The sequence below is a fragment of the Oreochromis aureus genome, linkage group 15 (assembly GCF_013358895.1).
Source record: "Oreochromis aureus strain Israel breed Guangdong linkage group 15, ZZ_aureus, whole genome shotgun sequence".
Lineage (NCBI taxonomy): Eukaryota > Metazoa > Chordata > Actinopteri > Cichliformes > Cichlidae > Oreochromis > Oreochromis aureus.
Genome location: NC_052956.1, coordinates 35743200 through 35766924, shown reverse-complemented (window position 1 = coordinate 35766924; position 23725 = coordinate 35743200). Strand labels below are relative to the sequence as shown.

At 40.6% G+C, this 23725-nt stretch overlaps 1 long non-coding RNA gene across 1 annotated transcript in view; it reads right to left on the bottom strand.

Moving 5' to 3' along the window:
- Nucleotides 1-1167: 1167 nt before the first annotated feature.
- The window catches only part of LOC120433063, a 28869-nt gene continuing 6311 nt past the window's right edge, over nt 1168-23725 (bottom strand). The window contains exons 2-3 of the long non-coding RNA XR_005608289.1: nt 17639-17739; nt 1168-7381 (exon numbers count right to left, since the gene is read on the bottom strand). This is a non-coding gene — a long non-coding RNA (uncharacterized LOC120433063). The remainder of the gene's footprint in view (nt 7382-17638; nt 17740-23725) is intronic.

Here is a 23725-nt window from a genome sequence, read left to right as displayed (position 1 = left end):
ACTGTAATACTGTAACTCAATTTATTCACCAATATTACATTTGTATAACTATATAGAGGCACTTGTGCTACATAATTTAAATAACATTTCTCCTCAGTGAACAAAAGTTCAGAGATGAGTAAAAACTAAGAACATAAGACATCATTTAACAAATACTGCAAGTTTAGATATAAAATACATAACAATCCTTAATTATTAAGAGGAAACGTGACATCTTGACTACATTTAAACATGTATATAATATATATAAATATATTAGTGTTATGGGGCTTTGTTCAGTTGCATTAATGTCTTGCATGGTTTTTAACTTGGTTTTAATAAAGATCTATGTGAAAGACTCATCACATCACCAAGGGTTGAATTATTGATCATTTATTTTATAACACAGAAAAAATACAACATATACAACAACAATGCAGAAAAAACAAATGTTTTTTTTAAACTGACAAATTACGATTTAAAAGGCTGATAGAATATATGTCCAATAACCAAAATTACCAGTATTTTATATTAACCTTTAATAGTTACTATTCTTATGCAGTACTTACAATATCTAAATCATTAATACAACCCCCGATGCACACACAAGGCATGTGCACCGTTTCTTCAAAGGTCAGTTTTTTCACAAGCTACCTCTTGCAACATTGTTCTTCCTCTTCAGCTCCCACTCCCCCAAGTCTACAGCCCCCAAAGTGATCGTGATGCGATCTGAACTGCCTGTCAATTCACACCGTCCATGTTTACTGCTCTTAAGGGTAGGCAAGGGACAGAGGCAAGCAGAGAACTAAAAAACACCATCATCAGCATAACGTGACACTATTCCTTGTGACGGTCGGATGAAATCTGGGACACAGTTGCATTCATCGTTCAGTGAGCTCTCCCACACAGTTAAACCCACCGACAGCAATGAATGTTGATTGTGACCTTTGCTGTGGTTTGCAAGCTGGAAGTATTTTGTGTTTCTGGAGAATGGACGATGCGTTCCTCGTGAGCCCCACCCCTTCTAAGACCATGTCTGTGCAAAGATTTGTGCATGTGTTCTTTCCTTCTTTTCTGTGACAAAGCCTAGCCACAGGGTACAGTCAACGGTCGATGGTTTTTTTTCTTTCAATTTAGTTCAAACTCACCGACAGCGTTGAATGTTCACTGGGGCAAGCAGAGGCCTGATGGTGACTGGGAATGACAGTCTGCTTGGCGGGAGCATATCTTCTTTGTGAGGGAAGAGCTTCTTTCTTCTCTCACCAAACCTCCCTTTCTTAGTAACACTGACAAGGTCATGACTGTTTTAACAAACCTGAATTATACCATCTTTTCCAGTTAGGCTAATCAGATGACTAATAATATCCAAGTCAAACTTCCAGTTAATACAAACTGGCAATAAATAGTGATAAATTATAAGAACACATTATTTTTAACAGTTCGGTTAATCACAATGCTGCCATCTTTCACATCATTTGGAGCTTGTTTTCCTTTTTTACATCCACTACCTCTAGAGAGGTATAAAAGAAGATTTTAAAATATATGCTGAACTTTTTTAAGCAACAATAATTTTTCACTAAATCCATTTATTTGGATTTCTTAGTAGAAGAACATTTCCATCAAGCCTGGAGAGCTGCATTTACCATTGACTTCCATGCCACATGGTCATTATTACACCAAAGAACTCGTCAGTGTGTAAGAAAACATTTCCTTGGTAAATAACAGTTAGAAGAGGGAAGTCATCTTGAAACTCCTGACTCATAGTGGGTTTTAGTAAACGTATCACCTGGGTGGAGGCTGCAGCCAATTGGCATACAGTGTACTGAAAGCACAGTGGCGTGGTGTCTAGAGAGGCCCCGGCATGCCTGAATGGCTTCATGCAAGCTGCAGGATGAGGAAGACACCGGGTGTGAAACTGCCGACTCACCCTGATTGATAGCGGCTGCCATTTCGCTATGATGTGGCGCTGTGGCCGAAGACTGGGGTGTTTTTTTCTTTCCTCCTCTTCTTACACTAAAAACAGTAAAGAAACTATCCACCATTTTGCATCAATGGCTTTATTACACAGTGCTGAATCAACTTGAGAGAGAGAGAGAAAAAAGCAAAACAAAAAACAAGTTTGCAGGGTTTGTGAGAAGCACAAAAATCAAATGCCACGGAGCTGCTGGAGCAATTAGATACGATGTGACGGCAACTGTGGCAGTGAGTCAAGATGTGGTCGGATGATAAATACGTTGTTGGGACGCTTTTCCAGGGCAGGATAAGGAGTGACTAAGCTGATGTGGTGGATATCTCATCTCCTGCCAGATACTCCTTTTACACAGAAAACAGAGAGTTAAAAATAGCAAGATGGCTCTGTCTTTACTGTTAGGCAAGAAAACAATAAGCAGTATTCATTTGTGAAGAATTTTAGATCGCGTGTGTTAATTTAGCTTTTAGGTCCAGAGCAAAAATAATAATAATAATAATGATAGTAATAATAAAACTAATTTGTTAGCTGATGACAGCTGATCTTGGACCAAAAAGCACAGTCCTTGCTGCGAGGGACACGTTAACTCGGTCTCTTTTCACTCTCCACAACAGTGATTTGAGTGACAGCGCTGGAATTGACAGAAGTGGATGAGAAGGAATGTAGCTTTATAAGGTCTTCTCTGGCCGCAGGATGAAGATGACAGTAGGAAGAAAGATCTGGGACATGCAACTAAAGAGAGAGAAGGGCCCTGAGCTGACAATGTGGCCCTAATCTGAATGACAAGGTCTGCACATCAGCCCTCAAACCAGCATGGGTTGGAAGGGGGGGGGGGTGCTGGAGCATTATGAGGAAGCTAAGTGGGGAGAGGAATAAGAAGAGACAGAAAAGGGAGGAGGGAGAGGGCTGGCATGGGTGTCCTTCCTTCAAACATGCTGGCCTTAATGGCACAGACAGCTCTGACATTTAACCACTGAAACATTTTTAGATAAGTGGATGCGGTGGAGGCAGATTTGAGACTTGTGAAAATTTCAGGAGGTTTTTTTCTCTTTTTAGGTTAACTATGAGCTATAAAGAGCTTTTGAAAAGGGGCCGCGCAAACATTAAGAATAAGGAGAGGAAATTAAAGGGGAAAATAATATTTGTGCAAAAGCTGGAGAAGTGACTCAAGGGGTTATCTAGTTAATGACTAATGCTGACGTTCTCTTGAGCAACGGCGTATCCCACAGTTGGTTCGGTGACGCTGTTTGGTGGTCCAGAGCAAGAGACCACAGTATGAATGTGATACAGGATGCCGCAGATTACCACCACATATGTTGAGCAGACTTAAAATGAAGTACTGTTACAAAACTGCTTTAAAGGAGTGCCAGCAATACAGAAACTTGCAGAACAAGTTGGTGTAATGGATACTGTCAGTGTTTCACAGTTAGTACTGTGAAAAAAAAACATACCTGTAATTCCAGAAAGGCATCTGCAAGAGGTGATTAAATTACTCGAAAAACAACAAAAGAACTGACTGTACCCAATCGCACAGTATCGAGTTTTGTAATGTCTGACGATACAGTTTCATCAGATGGTGTTAAAGATAAGTGTTGGGCTGAAATGTCACCAACCATTAGGTTTAGGATTCGTTTTCTCTACGTAAGATTTGTACTCTTCTCGTTCGATCTTTGTCTCACTAGCGTAGAAGGTTACTACTGATGCTTATTTTGGCAGAGGAACACAGATTTTTCTTGGTGAGACGTGAAACTAAGTAAACTAAGAAAAACCATTTAAATTCAGATTGTGTGGGTCTTATCGGTTGTGAGTTAACAAAAGGAATATATCTTTTATTATCCACTTTTCTTAGTACACTACTCACACAAAAATGTTAATGGTAACATTTTTAAAGGCCTTAATGGGTGAAATTACTTGTACTAGAATTCTGGAGCTGACCAACATGCAGTAAATGATTAAAATATCATAAGAAAAAAAAATGGAGTCAGGTTTAGGGTTAAATAGCTCAAAGAAACTGGATATGCATTAAAAAAAAATTGGAAACCCCAGTTAATGCCCGTCTCTCACCTTCACTTTCATGTCTCTCTCTCTCTCTCTCTCTCTCTCAGGAGGGGGAGGAAATTCCTGGCGAGGGTGCTGCGAGTTGTTGCTCTCTGCCTGCAGGTACAGACCGGCCTCCTCTGTCTGCCTGTCTGCAGATATCATACCGCGACGTGATCTGTTTAGCTGCCTGACTTAATGCTCACCTGCTCACGCGCCTCCGGCTCTGTGTGATTGAGTGTGTGTGTGTGTTGACTTCCGCTGTCCCCTCACAGCTGGAATGGCATCTCCCTCTTTATCTGCCGCCCTGCGATTACAGACGCGCACATGCAGAATGATAGATGGATTTTTACTACACTGACGAGATATTTGTGTCCACTAACCAGGCATGCAGCTGACGCCTATCCCTAACATGTGTTTCAGCTCCGCTGACGAAAAAACAGATAAGAGACTCTTTACCAGCTCGTACCACAGCATCAGCATTATTATGTTTAAGCTCCACAATGCAACTTTAAATACTAAATAAATCTATTGAGTCTATTGAGGCTAATTGCTAGTTAATGGCGCTTCTTTTTAGTGTTTTTTTTCCCCCAACCTTTCCAAGTAATCTCATCCTGTGATTATTATTATTATAAGATGGGTTTTTTCCCCATGTTTTGACTGCTGCAACACAGCAATTTCCCCAACTTTTGGGACAGACAAAGTATTTTAGGCCTGAGAATCAGCAGTGTGAAAAAAAGCGAGACACAAATACTCACAAAACACTAGCAAGGACTGATGAGCTACAATGGAAAGAATTGGGTTGCTTAAATCTAAAAAGGAAGTAAGGATGGATGATGAAACACAGGAAATTATCAAAAGTAGCATTACCTTACCTATTAAATGCAGTCTTAATACATTCTAGCTTATATAGCATAGTTTTACATTATAAATAAGAAAAGCGTCAAATTCAATTATTAAAGCTGCTTAAACTTGTTGAATTTGTTAGTGTGATTTTGATTCGTTGTGTTCCAGGCAGTGTATTATATATATAACTGTTTTTTGGGGTTTTTTTGTTATGTCCTCTTGAGGTTGTCACAGCACTGACAGATACAAGCTGACTTGTACAACCACGTTCACAAAACACACACAGACACACTTGAGTAGGGGTCTGAGTCCAGCTGGAGGTGGTCTCCTGCCAAACCTGCAGGCAGCCTGACTGTTTTCATATTCATCACACACACAGTGATTGGAACTGACAGCACACACACACACACACACAGCTGTGTGGAAAAGTGAAAAAAAAATCAATATTTTAACTGCAACCTGTTATCCTAAAAAATTTAAAAGGAAAAACTATTTTGCTGCCACTGCTGCATTATTCTGTCTTTGACTTATTTTACTGCTATTTTATATTTACTGTCACAACAGCTATCTGTGCTATCTAGTTAAAAAAAAAGGAAGCAACGAAGAAAAGAGAAATAGAAGAGGATGCTAAAAAGAGACAGCCACAATTGGATGTAGACTGGCTGCAGTAAGTAATGTCATGAGTGGAGTGGACTAGGGGGGAAAAAAGTGAGAAATGAATAATAGCTAGTAGGCAGGGAGAGAGAGAGAGAGACACGGAGAACGAGTGCACCTCTTCACCCTCTCTCGCTACTCCCCGTCACACACAAAGCCCAGAGAGACTCCATGGGGCGCCAAATAATAACCTTCTTTGTCATTATCATCGCCCAGCCAAACAGCTCTCAATCCTCCTCCACCTCCTTCCGTCTTCAACACAATCATTGGCCTATCGTTTACAGTGTGCCGCTAAATGGGAACATCAATAGACACATCCATTAGCAGTGCGAGTCCTTTCCACTCTGATTCTGAAGTGCTTTAATAGCTGGCACACACACACACACACACACGCTTCACCTCAGCCGACTGTTAACCAAGCTAACCCCGGTGCAGGCGAAGCTGAACTGATGGGGTGTATCATTAGAGCTGGTTAGGAACACGGTCAGTGCGAGGGCGGCGCTTTCAGTTAACCTGAAGCTACAAACCGCGAGCACGATGCCACAACTGATTCAAGCAGCACTGCACTTTGCATAATCCAATGATTTTCTGTTGAATACGAGTTCAAGCCTCTGTAGCTGACACTACTTGGTCTTATCTGGCAAATCACAGTTATTTGCAAGCTGTCAGCAGATCGCGTGTCCAACACTGTTCTTGGTTACTTCTATTAACCTCTCAAATTGAATTCAACACACAAATCCTATTACATTTGAGTGTGTTTGTAGTATAAACACACACACATACCTCAGAGTGACATTTTGAAGACATACTGAACAGAACATCAAACCAAATTAATTAATCTCTGTATGCTAATGAGCTGTGTGCGTGCAAGCTCATAAAAGGCACAAACACGCCGTTTCCCTGACGGTATCAGAACAGGACAGACTATCACCCTAGCCGTAATTATTAAAGAGCAACAAATAGACTAATCAATACGACGAGGTCAATCTTATTTAGCGCCGCATTCGTGCCTCGTTAATCTCACGCTGAACTTTAGTCACCCTTATTGCTGATGCAAATTGTAACTTAACGTTCGGTCTGACACTTAACTGAACATCAAACTAAACCGAACCCGTCCGAAACGGTAGCAGAATGAAGGAGGAAAAAACCAAAAAATGATAAGGAGGGCAAATACAGAGTTAGAGGGAGGGAACGCTTTCCCACAATCCTCCTCCACACACTGTAATTTCAGCATGCCTGGGTTTTTGGTAGGGTGTGCAAAGCAGGATGCTGGGAACCCTGGGAGGGACACAGGGTGGGTTAGGGGGCTTGTGGGATATGTGGTGCAGCTGTTAAATTTGACTTGTGTGGATGGGTTTTGACTGATGAAAATAGAAATTGAAAAACGAAGCAGCCATAAGTACACGTGCACACGTGGACAAATCGCAAATGATATGAGATATATGACATGAGCAAAGACTTGGAAAATTAAATTAGAAATAAAAAAAGTGAGAATTTAAATTTGACATTTAAGTTTTTTTGTTTTGTTTTTTTACATCTCGCATTAAATCAAACCAAAAAACAGCTTTTAACAGTGCTGGTACTGGAAACTGCAAAGCTCTTTAAATGACTGAATTTTGTAGCTTTCTCGAATATAACTTGTCAATGTTTCTCTCCTTGGAGAAGAAAACTAGAAAACATTGTTTTTTTCCTGAAGGAGGCCATAATGATCCTCCTTCAGTGTTCTGATTTTTACCGTAACTGGCATGCATGTATGTGTGTGTGTGTGTGTGTGTGTGTGTCTGTGTGTCTGTGTGTGTGTGTGTGTGTGTGGTAGGGTGGTGGTAGACCGCAGACAGCCTCTAGGTGCCATTATGTGTGTCTCTCTGTGCTTGCGTGCCTCCTTCAAGTCTGGACCTGGACAGAAAACAAACAGAGAAGAAAGCATAGGATAAATTCAGGTGTTGTTTGGTAAAGCTTGTCATTAAAATGTCACACACACACACATTCGCAGGAGTTCACACACACACACGGATGTGTAATCTCGGTGAATGAATCACAAAGAAACAGATGCACGCACATTCAAAAAGGAAGACACTCACGTACACACACACTCTTGCAATCAACACAGTGTTTCGGGGTTTTATTTCCCGCATTATTATCCACTGTGACGCTTTCACACTGACTAGTTTATATATGCCTCCATTTTCAAAAATATTTTTGTGGTGGTGAAATATGTTGTAAATGATTCAACATTGCAGACAGATGTGTCAACACTATTAGGTGTAATACGTCAGCACGTCACCTAACCCCGTCTAAAAAATAAAAAAGAACCAACACAATTTTTAATGTACAAAAAAAAAAAAGAGCCCACTCATGAGCCGATTCATATAAACACTCTGGGTGGTCTTAAGGAACAATGACACAGAGCCAGCTTGTGTGTACATTAATACGTGATTCATCTTGAAGAAAGAAAATAAATGAGTTGAAAGTAAGTGTTTAAAAAGGAAGAAAGAAAGATAGAAAGAGTACGTTGTTGCCTGAAGTACAAGAATCCCGATATCACGGATATAAGGAACGAGCCTTTTTGAAGTCACTCAGGGAAAAAAGAAAAAAAAAAAACCTGCTTGTGATCATGTGCCGGGGTAGCCCCTACATGTGTTTTACTAAAGATGATATATCAGTGATTATGTGATGCCCACAACATGAAAGAATTTCAGCATTATGACGGCAGGGAATGTAACGCCTTATAAATCTTGGTGTCTGACATTTCTACACACCAGGGCTGAGAGGGATGTGCACGGAGGCAGAATGAATTATCAAAAAGAATTTCTGAGTAGAAAATCTTAGGTTGACCACATGGAAAGATGGGGGAAAAAAAGGACTTTGACTCTGTAAAATTCAGTCAAACCTATAAATAATTTAATATTTTTATATTAAGCTAAATATGTTTTTATACTTTTTTTTTCCTTTTTCTTTATCTGGTTTGCTCGCTTTAAACAATATCAGAAAATTTAGAATAAAAGAAAAAAATTAAAAAATGTGTTTTGTTGTATTGACATTGTTTCAAGTGTGCAGTGTGTGTGTGTGTAGTTAGATGTTGGTCCTGATAATTCAGCTTCAGTCCTACATTTTACAGAACTTACTTTCTGTACTTTCGGCAAATCAAAAAGCCAAATTAACGAGAAGAAGTCATCCAAAGAATATGAAACTATGACTATGCTAATTATGGCATATGTGGGCACTGGGTATTATCATCTGACACTACCAAGAAATTAAACATAGTTACCATAAATTACATTATTTGTAGTTTTTCAAAATCGCATCTACTCAGTTTCTTCATTAGTGAGTCATGTTTTATTTTTTTCCGTTTTTTTTCCTCCCTCTCTGCATCCCCTGATGTTTTCTTTGATTCAAGTGCCATTTGGACTCCCATTGAGACAAATAATGAGTCACTCTGTGTATTCTCAAAGCTGCCTGTTCATTTGTGGTCAATAAGCACATCAAAGTTCCCATGGAAGACATATTCATAAATGCCTTTTTTAAAGCTACTTTAGCTGTATTAATGACTTCTTTAAGCTGCCTGCTGTTCATAGATTTAACCAGTCCCTCAGAGTCCTTTTTAGGCTTTATATTCTTTGGTTCAAGAACTGTTTAGTTCCTGGCAAGAAAGTTCGTGTGGTCATGGTTAGATGTACCAAGTACAAGAGCTTAGGTCTAAATATATCTCTGTGTCTAAATATGCAGCGTTTAAGCGTTTACTATGTATATGTCAACCAGTTCCACTTTTGGTTTATGTAAACATGGCAAGTGGAGTTTTGGTTCTTGAATCTGATCCAGGATCAGGCTTGTATAAATTTGCAAGCAGAATTTAAGGTCAATTTCAAATGTGGCATTTTACTGTATGCAGTAGCCGTGGGTTTTTTCTTTTTATCTGCCTATCTGCTTTTCCTTTCATGTTACATACAGTAAGTCACAGGTTTTATTTAAAGCAGTCTAGACACAGCTCTAATTAAAACCATGCTTTAAAAAAAATCACAATGCAGCTTTAATAAATGGACCTGAAGATTCTTTATAATTAAATGTACAATCTAAACCACACACACACACACACACACACACACACAACGAAAATGTCCAGCGGTTTAGTTAAAAGGTGGCTTGCTAAAATAGACTTGCCAGTGAAATGTGGTTCCTCTGAATTTCGCAGCCAGATCTACATTCCCAGAGAAAGAACAATGATTGACCTTGGCCGAATGAAAAATTGCCTCAATTGTTCATACTTTGCTTTGATGTTAAATACAGTGAAACAGTGCAGCAGAGGAAAGCTGCTCACTACAAATGAAGGAGAAATCCCTCCTACCCGTTTGCAGTTCCTGCATCTTTGAGAATATGCAATTTACTATTTCTGTCTGGACGGTTTTTTAAGGGTACGTTGCTTCGCTCCCACCTCTCCATTTCTCTTTCACTGTATTTTTTTCCACCTCTCTTACTGCCATCTCCCTCTTATTGCTCCAGTAAGCAGACTCACGAGACCCTGGAGAGTACTCTCATCATTAAAGTCCCTATATGGAGTCACAAATTTATGCTCAGTACATTTGGGGAAGAGAAAAAAAACAGAAAGAAAGCAGGACCACCCATGTGTTTTCAAACCCAATGCTACAAGATCAGCATTCTCCCTGCTGGCTAAATGAGCCAATTCACACAAAGGGGGGAAAAAGCTGCAAATTAACGGACGTTTGAGGGTCTGATGGTAGACGGTGTTTATGTGTTAACAAGAAGACACTATTAATCAGAAGTGACTGGTAGAAAAGCCCTTGTTGTGGGATTGACTGGCATTGCATTTTGTTTTCCACCAAGTACAAGGAAGCCTTGAATAAATTAGAGTTTGTTTCTAAAAGAGTTAATTAGACGTTTTAACTTTTATACAGAGGACCTAAACGGTCGAGAGCACTTCTTTATATTTTGATTTTTCTCCTTAATATAGTTTGTCATCAAGCGGTTAGTTAGCATGACAGTTTTTAAACTCCACAGTGATTTATCGGATAGTTGACAAAGCAGCGAGCTGTACATTACAGTCACAAGTCTTTATTTTAAATTAAAGTTTAGCCTTCATTGGGCTCCCTCGAGTTGAAATACCAACAATTCGGGTGTATCTGTGTATGTGTTTATCAAAGTGTCATCATACCCGATGTGCTATTGGTACAAAGTGGTGCTTTGAGCGATCACTAAGACCAGAAAAGCACTATATAAATGCAAACAATTACCAGGGCTCTTTACTGAAAAATCCCACAGTTTAATTAGGTTTTGTCTTTGGTTCATTAAGCTCCATAATTGCACTAAGAAAATAAAATATTTCAAACTACTCCAGAGTAGCATTTATGGTTTTTGTGTGTACCTTATGTACATAAATGATCCCCTTCTGGCTCATCTGGCTTCTATTCACTACCAAAGTGATGGTTGGGGCGAAGCTAAAGTTAGCTATGTGATGAAATGCAGATGATTAACATATCTTTGTAAAGCAACAGCGTTATTTTAAGTGCACGTCTCTGAATGTCACATATGTCTGCCCGCTGCTTTGATCAATTCATCTTTTTTAAAATTTGCTGTGCCATGCTCAAACAACGTCCCGGGGAAGCAGGAAACAAGCGACATGGCTGTTTTCACGTGTATGTTTACGTTGCACAGTTCATGCTAATCTTTGTCCGCTTTCTTAGAATGCATGTGTGTTCTTACCGCATTGTGTCTGTTTGTAATAAAACTGGTAGAGACATGTAGTGCTAGACCACCCAGAGCAGTTATCCAAACACCCTCCTTACTCACAAAAAGGCACCAGTCTTAATTATATCCATCCTCTGGGTGTGTCTTTCTGCTCAGAACAGACATCTGAAGAACCCCCCCCTACCGATAGGCCACAAACCTCATAAGGACCCTTATGGAAAGAGGGTTTTGGTGACCTTAGACAGAAATAAACATATAGCGTGCTGTATTCTTTTTTTTCCTTGGCGGCTCAAAACACAAACGAGTCATGGATTATCTCCTTTTGTACCTACGGATTTGGAAATAATCCCAAATTTCCCGTAGAGGGCTCTGTTCATAACAAATCCAAAGGGTTTCAAAATCAGTCAGGTGAATTATTTACAGTACTACGAGTTGTGTGATACTGCACTAAAAACTGTGTAGTGTCAGGCACCTGGCTATAAAGGAAAAGAGACAAGAAAAAGCACGCACGCACGCGCGATGTATTAAGAAGGCAACCGCGATAGGAAGGAGGTTGTGACTGCATTGCTCCCTTTCGCGAGCTCTAATTTTCAAGCTGGCGATATGAGGGGGCAGCCTTGTGCTGAGAGAGTCCACGCAGGCAGAGCCCCAGCCTCTATCTGCCAGACAAATCCTCCTTGGGCTTTGATCGTCTGCCCACTTCTCTCTCTGTGGTTTTTGTTTTCAGGCAAACAGCTGTGATGTTTAGCTGAAGTGCAATGAGATTCCAACTGTCAAAGTCTGCTGCAAAAAACAACAACAACCAAAAAAAAAAAAAAAGAGAGAGAGAGAAGAAAAAAAAATCCCCTCAAAACAACCAAAGAACACATGAATGAAAGAGGCCATTTAATAGAGAAACAGACAAATAATAATAGTAAAAAAAACCATGATCATCACCTTGATCGCTGCTTTCATCCTAATGTTTTCAACATGCTATCCTTCAAGGATCAAGGGGTTAATCTGCTCCTGTTGTATTATAGCTGAGATACTATCGAAGGCCATTTGTTCCAAATAGCGAGGCTAATGACCCTGATCCGACGCTTGGCGTTTGGCCGGGAACTCAGAGCAAGGGAAGGTAAGTAACCTCATATATTCTCAGGGGCCCGAGCTAATGAGAGGGAATGGGAATACGAGCTACAGTCCATCATCTACTTAGGAACTAGACAGCAGTGCCATCTTCCTTCTCAGACTCAGACACACAAACACACACATACAGGAAAACAGTAATGGGAAGCCCAACTCCTCCTCAGCACCTAATTTTACACCTGTCTAGTTAAGTAAATGTACTTACGTGTAGCATTTTATCATTAGTAAGTCAATAGCAGATTCATTCTGGAGCAACGGCATCACTACCGTAAACAACGAGTTTTATCATCAGGCAGTTTCCACTGGTCATTCAACTGCTTTTAAGCATTTGGTAGGAGTCTGTCACAAAAATATACCCCGAAACACGACCAACGTGTTGCCACTTTAGCGCAAACACAAGTGGGGGGGTTTTTTTGGGGTTGCACATAGAGCAGAAGAGCATTAATAATCACTGAAAAAAAGCTGCAAGTTATTTTTATCGTGCTTTTTGAAAATTAAATATAGCATCAGAGGACTAAAGGTGGTTTGGCCCTTTGTAAGTCATTTTTTAAACAGGCTTTATAAATAAAAATAACGCATTATTATTATTTAATTTGGTTTTCTCCAATTTTTATAAATGTAATCCAGCCTCTCTAACTGATGATTTAAAATGCAACATAGCCTTTCATTATATTGGCATTTTTAGAGCATATAAAGCTTATATAGATAAACAATTTATTACAAGATATACACATTTTTTAAAAATTATTTTTTAGCATTTGCTACTAGACGTACAAAATTACAGCTGCGCAAGGTATAGCTGAGTGTGGACGTCCCCTCTATGTGAGGCAGAGTGAATTCGGCTGTGATGGGAAAGCAGCAGGGGTCCTCTCGTCTCCCTTTATTTGGTTCACCGCGAGCCCGGCTGCCTCTTTAACTTCTGGCACGCATAGGAATATTTATGTGTGTGTTTTTAAGAAAAAAAAAGGGGAAAAAAGCAGAGAGAAAGGGTGCAGGAGTAAGCGCCCTGCTGCACTCCGTATATGTGTGCGAGTGTGTTTGTGTGTGTCAGTAATACCTCCAATGGCAGCCTAATGATAGGTCTTATCGACACCCAGCAGTGAATGCGGGCCTTTGTCTCCTCTCGGGACGCATTATGAAAAGCTTAGGGGGTTGCCTTTGACTCCATTTTATTCTCTCACCCACTGATAAAACCCCAGTAACAAAAAAGGCAACCGTTATACAGCTCCTGTAGTGTAGCAAGTTTAGTCACAATACAACCTCCCTCCCCGATCCATACCCACGTGATAATAAGCAAAAAGTTAGGCGCACGGCTTAGAAACTCATAAGTCACTCACAAAAGACAGAGATTAAGACTGGAATTTTACATTTTGAAAAACAAATTCACAATGCCTGAAATTACCATTCATTTCAAATATCAAGTATATAGGCTGCATTAACAGAAAGGGGAAAGCCACAAGATTCAAATGTGTGGTGATGGTGGAGGATTGTTATATAGCAGAGTTTAAATTCTTTTCAATGGCGGTGGGTAACACAGCAGTGACACATGATAGCAGACTGTTAGTGATATACAAATTACACTAAAAAAAAAACCATACATCGCTTGTGACTGTGTGAGATTCTGTTTTTATTTCAATCTGTGAATATAGCTTTTGTCTTTCAACCCTAATTTTCTACATCACATATGTGGACATCTGGCTTCCCCAAATATTACATATCTAAATGTACAATTGTTCTTCAGCTTTTATTTTGGTAAAAGCTGTATATCTTTTACCAAAATAAAAGCTATATATAAAATATATATCTTTTCCTTATTCATGCTCCAAAGCTGGTGCCATTTTCAAATGCATGCCATCTCACTTCAAAACAAACAGTGATATTAATGGCTCTCAATTTCAAGAACAACCGAGCTTATCTGGGGACACAGTTTAGTTTGTACCTTTCACTAGACTGTAAAATAACTAACTTTTCTCCTGCAGTGAAGGTTCTGTTCATTACTGTGCTCATTTGTGGGTTAGAGGTTGGGGCAGGGTCCCTTAGACAAACAGTTTATGAAATGAAAATGTTTTCGTTTCCAGCGATGGTAAGAGTGACTTCTCACATTTTTAAGAGTTCAGCATTACAGCTACTTTGGGGAGTATAGCCATTACAATCTATCCCTGCAGAGTTAATAAAATCTTCTGCCTCTCCACCTCTATGTTCTTTCTCAGTCTTACTTCAAAAGGTTTTTTCTTTCCCTCGCTCTCTCTCTCTGAAAGACTGTATATAAGTACATTATATTCTTACTCTCAGTTGTTTGGATATTTCTTCAAACCCTCCTTTCAACCCATCTCCATTCACTTATTTTTGGATGAGAAAGCTCTAAAAAGATCATTAAAACAGGCTGCAGTACTTTACCCACTCTTTCTTCCTTTGCATTTCTCTACATTTTCTTTCTCTATCTCAATCTTAAAGAGAAGAGCAATAAAGACTATAAGAACATGGACTTTCTCAGAAATCATCCCCCTCTGCATCCATGTTGCTGGCATAGCGATCCAATAGAAAGCTCCCAAGGCCAAGTAGTGTGGATTTAGGGGACTCATTTAGTAGGCAGGTAGAGTTGAGACTTCCCCTCCACCTCCATCCCATTCCTCACAATTAGAGAGGCCAGGAAGTGGAGTATTTTATGACCTTATAAAGACATTAGAGGCACTGCCGCATTGCCCCCGGACACCCCCCCCCCTCCCAGTTCTTTACTTCTTGTCTACTTCTGGACTCTCCATGCTTGCTTTGAAATTTCTTCAGCAACGTCTTCCTGTCTTGTTTCTTGTTCCGTCTTCTCACCCTCTTTTGTTTTAATTTTTATCCATTTCTGCCTGATCATCAACCCCAATCAATCTTACTCACAGTGTGTGAGTGTGTGAATGGGTGGATGACTGAAGCGCTTTGGGGTCCTTAGGGACTAGTAAAGCGCTATACAAATACAGGCCATTTACCATTTTACATCCATCCATCCATTTTGAAACAGCATTCTCCATTAAAACTCAATAAAGGCTCTCATTTGAATCCTCAGTCTTCTTCTCGTATTGTGTTTTATTGGTGACGGGGTGTCTATGGTTTTAAAAAAAAAAAGCAAGTTGTTTCGAGGAGTTCTTTGTGTGGACAAAAATGGTCCCATTTTCGACACTTGTCTGTTAGGCTTTCATGGTCGCCCCCGACACAGTGTGTCCAAGCCCCTCACCTCCCCGCACCGCTGCAAACTATTGTCCATCATGTGTTGATTATTTTGCGTGGGCGCGAAACTGACAATTACTCGCTCTGTCCCCGAGTCCTGCATTGAATCAATATGACATGACGGAGTGACTCATTTGGCCGTCATTCTCTCGTTCATATATTTGAAATATGAAACCGTGTGACACACTGTGGCAGCCCCACCTCCCTATACACAAATGGACACTGACAGAGAACCATGCTGGTGCTTGTCCTGCGGCGTTTAAAGCTAGCTTAGACAGACTCGGCTGCTCCTGAAAGGTCCACTTCCACGTAAGCAGAGGGCAGACACACTTGGTAGGAAAGAAAAAAAAGAGGGGGGGTAGTGGCATGTCTGGATATTTGCTTAAAACATCCTTCACCTTTTTCCTCTCTTTCTTTCTTGCTTCATTTGACCAGTAACCTAAAACAATGGTGTTTCCCTCAAAATCCCAGATGGTTAATGCGTAGCACATCCATCAAAAGAATAATGTTCCTTCTTGAAACAGCTTCAAAACCACTTCCATTTTAAAGCACTTTGTTCTGGTCCAGCTGGAGTGATTTGGACAGACATGTGAAAAGTAAGGAAGCACAATAATTACAACTGATTACTGTTGGAATTCCGACGACCGCTTGGAGGAAAGCTTCCCATTTATTTAAACCATCGCTCTACCCCCCTTAACTATTTGAACTAATAGCTTTCAAAATTATCCTCATCATCATATCCTGTCCTTTAAAATGGTGGTGGTTGTAGAAAATAGATGAGGTCAGAGCAGCAGTGCGAGTTTAAATGGAAGCGCTACACATGTGACACAATTCAACAGGGAAAGAACCAAAAGGAGTTAGGAGAATTTTCTGCCTTTTGTAAGGAACCTTTTTGATAGGTAATGTTAAAATGGCGATCCCTTTGCTGGACAAGGGAATATGATTAGTGGAGAAACAGTTTTTTATTGGAAGGGCACACACATTAATCCCTGTTTCCAGATGATTTCCAGGTTCAGTTTCCTCCAACTCAACCAATTACTGAAAAGATAAATGAAATCAAGAACAGTAAATGTAATAGTACCAATAGTGGCGGGTAATAACCCTCATATGCATCTCAAGTAATATGGATCTTCCCTTTCTAAAAATAAGAAGAAAAAAAATGGACTAGATCCAAAATAAATGAATAGATACATAAATACTGGAAAAAAATTCACACATTGCTATTGTAAAGTCTGGGTGGAAGGCTGAGGTAGAACAGAAGAGAGAGTCTCATCAGAAGAGAGGATGACAAGAACTGAGAAAAACAACATTTTCTTTTTCCTCTCGGCGCCTCTCCTCTCTAACCATCCCCCTATCTGTGCATGGTGGCAGCCATTCTGTCCATGACTGCATGGTGGAAAATGATTTAGTGCTGCCTTCAGCCTCACACAGAGAGGGTGAGAAGATTACTCTCTGAGAGGCTGCTCACTTCGGGAACAGCTGAAACGCAGTTAAGACGGCGAAGGTGGCATCCCTGAAAAGAGGACTTTTTAGTCTAATGGCCGCTGAAGAGAAAGAGTCAAATCTGCACGGCGTGAAATGGAAATGCAGCGCAAGAGGCTTTGTAATTCCACGAAACCTTTCTTCAGTGCGGATCGAAATGGTTCCTTCATACAAATTGACATTGATTTTTAAATAGTTGTAGAATTTTAAGAATATACTTTTTTTTACTATTAATAGGTACAAACAACAATTTCATGAAGTTTCTACTTTTCTGAGAGACTCATTCGTAAAATAAATATCAGTGTACACAAATGTGCTGGTGGGTTTCTCATCAGCAGAGAGCAACAATCATTAGAGGAAAAACAGATAAAGACCGCAATGAAGATCGGGAGGCAGTTGATGACTCAGACCATGCGTTCTTCACATGGTGGCTGGGGCCTGACACCAGGGACACACGTACGCACATACGTACATACAACAGACACATTCAAACTGTTCGCAAAAACATGCACCCATGCAAACATGAAACTCACCCCAGGTGCACAGCTGACTCAGGCAACTGAATGAAAAGGTAACAGATACAAAGACAAGACAATCCATAACCCCCCTCCAGAGTAAACTGAGCTCCCTTACCTCTTTCACTTGTCTTTTTTGCTCCTCTACCCGCTCCTTCACTCTGCAGCGATGGCTAACGCTGTGAGCACTCCTCTTCTCGTTCCAGCTCTTTTCACGACCTGATGGAGCAAAAGAAGAAAAACAAAGTGCAAACGAACAGTTAAGAAACTGTTTCACTGGAATGGAGCCTAATCAAAAAAAAACCCAAAACTCATAAATAAATAAAACTCTCCACAAAGCAGAGCGGGTCTTATGGAGTACCAGCTTTCACGTGTAATTGAGTTATCTCTAACCATTTTCTTACTCATGGCATACAGCGAATTTAAAGAACAAGATAAGTGATTAGAAATCGGTTCAGTTCACGACCTAAAAACTGCAAGCGTTTGAAGTCGAGATATGTTTTGTGATGTGGAATTCCAAAGGGTTGAGTAACCGAACAAAAGAAAAAAAAACCCAGAAGAAAAGAGATATACTGAACAAGAACTCAGCAGAAAGATCAGTGCAAATGGAAATGAGGTTCAAGTTGGGGTCAGGAAACACTGACTGGCAACCAGTGGAAGAGAAGAGCCATGCAATGATGATGATGATGACGATCGTTTTAGCCACTAACAGTTTGTCTAACTTTGTCCATTTCATCTTTCTTCTTCTTGGCTCGACTTGTTTGACCTGTAATTGTTACATTTAGATTTTTTTAAGCTGTACTACTTATACAAGCATTGTAAAAAAAAATCAGTTTGCCTGCATGTGATGAAATTGCTAACAGCTGTGACAGCCACTATTGTGCACATGCACACACTCTTTTCTGCATCTCATTTGTAGCATGCAGCTGCACAGATAAAACATGAGGGTTAAGCAAATATTGTACAATAGCCAGAAAACAATGCACCCCCATCCCTCTCCTATCACACTCTCTCTCACACACTCACACACACACACAGCTAAGACTGTGCCAACTGTGTGTGTAGAAAAAAAAATGACTGGCACTGCTTGTCCTCTTTATTACTGTGAACAGAGCAGACACCCCTGCTCCCCTCCCATTCATTTTAATCTCTTTTCTTAATGATAAACCTCCTCAGTCACACTCTCTCTCTCCGTCTGTACCCCTCCAACCACACCCCTTCAGTCTGGTGTCGGTTCTCTAGCATGGCAGTAACAGTGCTCCTTTGTTTGTCCTCCTCCCCTCGTCTCTTCTTGCCCCCTCACCCTGACCTGAATGATGCTGGTTGGCGGGGATGGAGGCATGCCTCAACAGGAACGCCGGGGAAGAGAAAGGGGAGGGAGCGAAGGCGGATAAGCGCAGGTTTGGGGAGGAGGGGGCAGACGTAAATAAAAAAAATTTGTAGGGGCTTGACAGTCATTCGCTCTTATTCATCTGTCCATTCAGCACTGCAGAAGAGACCATTTGTGAGGAAAAAGGATGGTTGGCTGGAAGGGACCACACCCTCAGTGAATCCACCAATCCCAATTTACAGAAAGCCTTTAGAAAAGGTCTATTTCTGGTTTCAACAGTGAGGCTAATTTTAAAACACAAAAGTAAAAATAGAAAAGAGAAGACTATGTTGTGATCTTTATTTCTACTCTGAATGAACAAATGCTTGCGGGTAAGAAAAAAATGGCTCTGTTCCTTGGCTTTTGCATTTATGCGGCTAAGAAATAATGCGCATGATATTCCAACAGGGCATTTTTAAAAATAGCCTTTAAGTACACAATGCGCAATTTCTCATTTATGCAAAGAAAACAGTGACCCTGCCCAGTGAGGTTAGTTGAGACATAATTTTAGCTGTTTCATTCTGGTACCACTGCTGGAGCTGCAAACCCAGTTTCCTAATAGCATAAATACTGCTCTTGTAATGGTGCCTGGGGGATGTCTCATTTGGAAGTGAGGGAGACAGCACAGTAGAGCAGTACCTTTTACACTTAGCTAAAAACCCACATGTGCGCGCACACACACACACGCTGTGGATCATTAACCCCAACTAATCTACAAACATTATGTTTATAGAAAACGCCTTTCCAGATTAGGCGAGCGGCACAGCCAAGCCACGTTAATTCATTGAGCGAGTGTGTGTGAGCGAATTTGTGTGTGGCATATCTGTGAGCTATAATGACAAGTGTGTCATGTCTCTCAGTATGCGTGTGTGTCACGGCCGCCTGTGTCTACGGTGTCTGCTGTGACAGACACAGAGAGAACATGACAGAGACAGCGAAAGTGCGCGCTAATGTGTACGAACGAGCGCCTGTGCGCGTGCATTTGTGTGGCGTGACTATGCCAGTGATGCAGCTCACAGCCTTGATCTAGGCTCCTGCCTCTCTCCGACACCCGCTGCGCCTGCTTCATTAATCAATAGGACAGATGAAGACAGACTCCTGCTGCGCTGTGAGGGAAAACGGTAGCTTGCGTGCGCAAGCGTTGTGTGTTTGTGTGTGTGCGAATTTCAGCGTGTAAGAAAGCCCTCGGGTAGAACGTGGCAGACATGATGCAAACCTTCAAGGCTTCCTGCCCACACAGAGATCATCAGCACTGGATTTGCCTTCTTCTACCTCCAACGGGAAAAAAAGTTAGAGGGAAGGAAATAAACAAAGGAGTTATTACATTTGTTTTTGTGTAAGCATTATTCTAATAAATTGCATTATTTTCTCATCACTTCAAGAGCCTGGTAGGATATCTAATTTTGGAGGTCTAACGTGTATGTCAGATTACACAGAATAAATAGCAGCTTTTTGGTATCACAACTCTTCTCCCTCATCTTCAGGGGGATACAGAAGGAGCGCCAAAGAAAATCTCCCTATTGGTCAGTTTGAGTCATAGATATCAGTTACACCCAAACACATAGCTGCTCAGAAACACACACCTTAATAGCCACTGTTGTGTTTATTTACACCCTGTTATAGATATAAAAAATCTTTATGCCAAATGGGTTTAATACACCTTAAGGCGCAGTCAAATAAAGTGTAAAATGTTCAAGCTTCCAAAATCAGGTTAGGATGATTTTAAAGCTTTTTTTTTTTTTTTTTCAATTGACAGAAAAAACAAAAAAAGTACAAATGCACACAAATGGAAGAGATGCCTAAACTCCCACTTGTGTAAAGCTTGCATTGGCTAAAGTGATCAAGAACAGCTTGCTGGGTGTCATCAAAACTCCTGATGCATTTACTCATCTGCAGAGCAGGAAGGTACACTCTTACAACGTGCACATTCGAAGCAACGTTAAGTTGTCATGTGATTAGTCATTGCAGGGTCCCATGTTGAGTCAGACCGAGTAGCAGGCTTTACGTTAGAAAACCAAAACGTTTCCCACAGTCAGCATGAATGCTTTCGTTCAATGTTGAGCATCTTCTGTCACTCTATTAAGATACAGTAGATTAGTACGACCATTTATTTCAGTTTACTACTGAACCATACAACTATATATATTACAGAACATTATGTTATGGTGGAAAGCTGTCTGGAAATAATAACTCTTAATCACAAGACCTGTGTTTTGCATCAATTTCACATTTTCTAACAAAGTCATTATCAATGAAATTTGAAAAAGTAATTGTGCACAAATAGCAGGAAGCTAGATTTGAGTTTATTTTGGTACTGGGAATGAGGAATGCGTGTCATTTCCTGGTGCTCCAAATGGCCAAATGACTTGAATGCAAAGCCACAGAGGCCATTTCTCCCACAGCGTCCAAATCCTGCAGAGCTGTTATCAGTCATTGGGACGTTTTGTCTCCTCAGTATACAGCAAGGCCATTTTGTTTGTTTTCAATGTAACTTGTGATATTTGGCTGGGACTCAGTGCCCTCTATGTTAGCCATTGTGCTGAGATGAATGAATCTTTCTTCCAAATTTCATACAGAGATGCACTGTGTGAAACCATAGAGACACCTTTGAGACCACTAAACTGGTCTCCAGATTATTTGTGTAGCCACCAAACAATAGGACTGTTTGTATGAACAGCTATGAAGCAAGAGTTAAGCCTCGATTCAAAGGAAATTCTGCTAATGCTTTTAGGCATAACACAGATTGCTTTTTTTATGAATCTGGACTTTTCAATTTATCTTTTTCGAATACCGCAAATTCTAAAAGTTACCGAAACAACAGCGTCAACTAGGCTTGCATCAGCTCTCCTTCATCTCTCAGTTGGCTTTTCAAGAAACCACACATAAAATCAAGATTAAGAGTGGTGGGAAAAAGCCCCCCCCCCAAAAAAAGCATAACACCTTATCGTTTAAATTAGTAGGAGAGAAAAAAAACCCCGTAAAGAGTTGGTTGAATTCAGCATTCACAGATTAGCGAAGAATTTTGGTTTCATCTTGTTTTTTTGAGGGATTTTTCGGAACCGTGCACTACTTTAACATAGCAATTTTTTTTCCCTTTTTATCTTCAGTGACTCATAACAAAGCCAACTGTTTACTCATAACAATATGCTTCTAACTGATAATATTCTGAGAATATCCTCGTAGTCCCTTTATATCTATGTCTTGCAAGTCATTTACAGAAATACATTAAAAATGCGTTATGTAAGTAAAGAATGGAGGAAAAAAAAATCTGACGCGGCAGCTGTTATGAAGTGGTTTTAAATCAGTATTTGGTTGAATTGTGGATTTTTGCCCATGAAGTAAGCATAAAATTTTATATTAAGAACAAAAACAACTAATGGGAGAAATAGTAAGTTGCCTTTTGTCAACACTGAAAAAAAGAAGATGAATTCCAGTGTCACTTCCTAACCCAATACGCCCTGATTGCACAGGCACATTGTGCGTTTGACATTGTACGTCTGACACTCAGACAAAGAAGCCGATAGAGGCCTCAAGGGGGCAGATGACAAACACTACTAAACCATGGCCAGACACGACCCCCACCCGCCTCCATCCCCACAACAAACGCACAGTATAGACAAACTTATTCAGAGTATATTAGGGAGGTGAAGGGGGCCAGGCTCTCAGGGACTCTCTTCACTTGGCTGTCCTAATCGTCTGAGACAACCCTCCAGAGACAGACCTTCCCGCCCACAAACCCAACTCCCCCCTCCCAAGGCATGACCCAGACACATCCAGGAGCGTTTACAAGGGCAGGCAGCCATGACGTGGGGAAGCTGACCAAAATGAACAGCCCCGCTGGGAGCTGTAGTTTAATTGTCCATCTTCTTCTTGGTCCAAATTAAACAAGCTCATGCGCATTCAAGTATCCATCCACATATGCGCCGCCCACCTCCACTACCGCGCTTTTAACAGACTGGCACGTTCCATAGAGCATGCCATTGACGCAGAGTGATGAGCGAGACCCCATTGTCTCGTTATATTGTCTTCAATTAGGGAGGAGATGATGGGAAACAATGAGAGGAGCATTTGTAATCATGAGCCTCCTAAACTCAAGCTGGGAAACAGAACTTCATTATGCCCAATGGTCCCTTGTGGACAATAAAACGCAAGAATTGCGTGGTTCATCCTCACAAAGTTTTTAAGCATAAATGGCTTGAAGAGAAGTGAGTCACCAGGAAATGCTGCAGGGAGGTGGGTTGGGGATGGGGAGGGGGGTTCTGAAACTGAAGACAAACAGGGGCAGAAGCCAGTCATTTTTTATCCGCACTGCAAGTGAACAACAAATTCCAAAGAAATGACACTCTTCATCTAGTTACATCTGCTGCACACTTACCTTTCTCGTGAAAGTTTACTACCATCTTATTCAATTTGAAAAGTCTTAAAAGTGAGACTGTGAAGTGTTTTAGATACAAAGCATCTGTGGCGTGAGTACAGGGGGAAAAAAAGGCCTTTGATAATACCGTAAGAACAAGAAACTCATTGCTTTTCCAAGTTAGTTTTTCCAGGGATTAATTTACAGGCGTAGAGTGTGTAGCCATGATGTCTTTTCATCTTCACTACATAAATTTTGTGCAAGCTTAGCTCTGAGAACAGAAGCTCTGGCAGCTATGGTGTCAGCTCAGAGCCATCTGTAGAAATGAGACTTCTTTAAGAAAGAGAAAGAGAAACTCGAGAGCGCATTATCTGCATTTACCTGGAGAGCGTTCAGCTGAGAAATGACTGTAACCCGACATGTTGCCGGCTTTGTAGCTCACCACGTCATTTTTTTTTTTTAAATCACGTTCCACCGTGGCT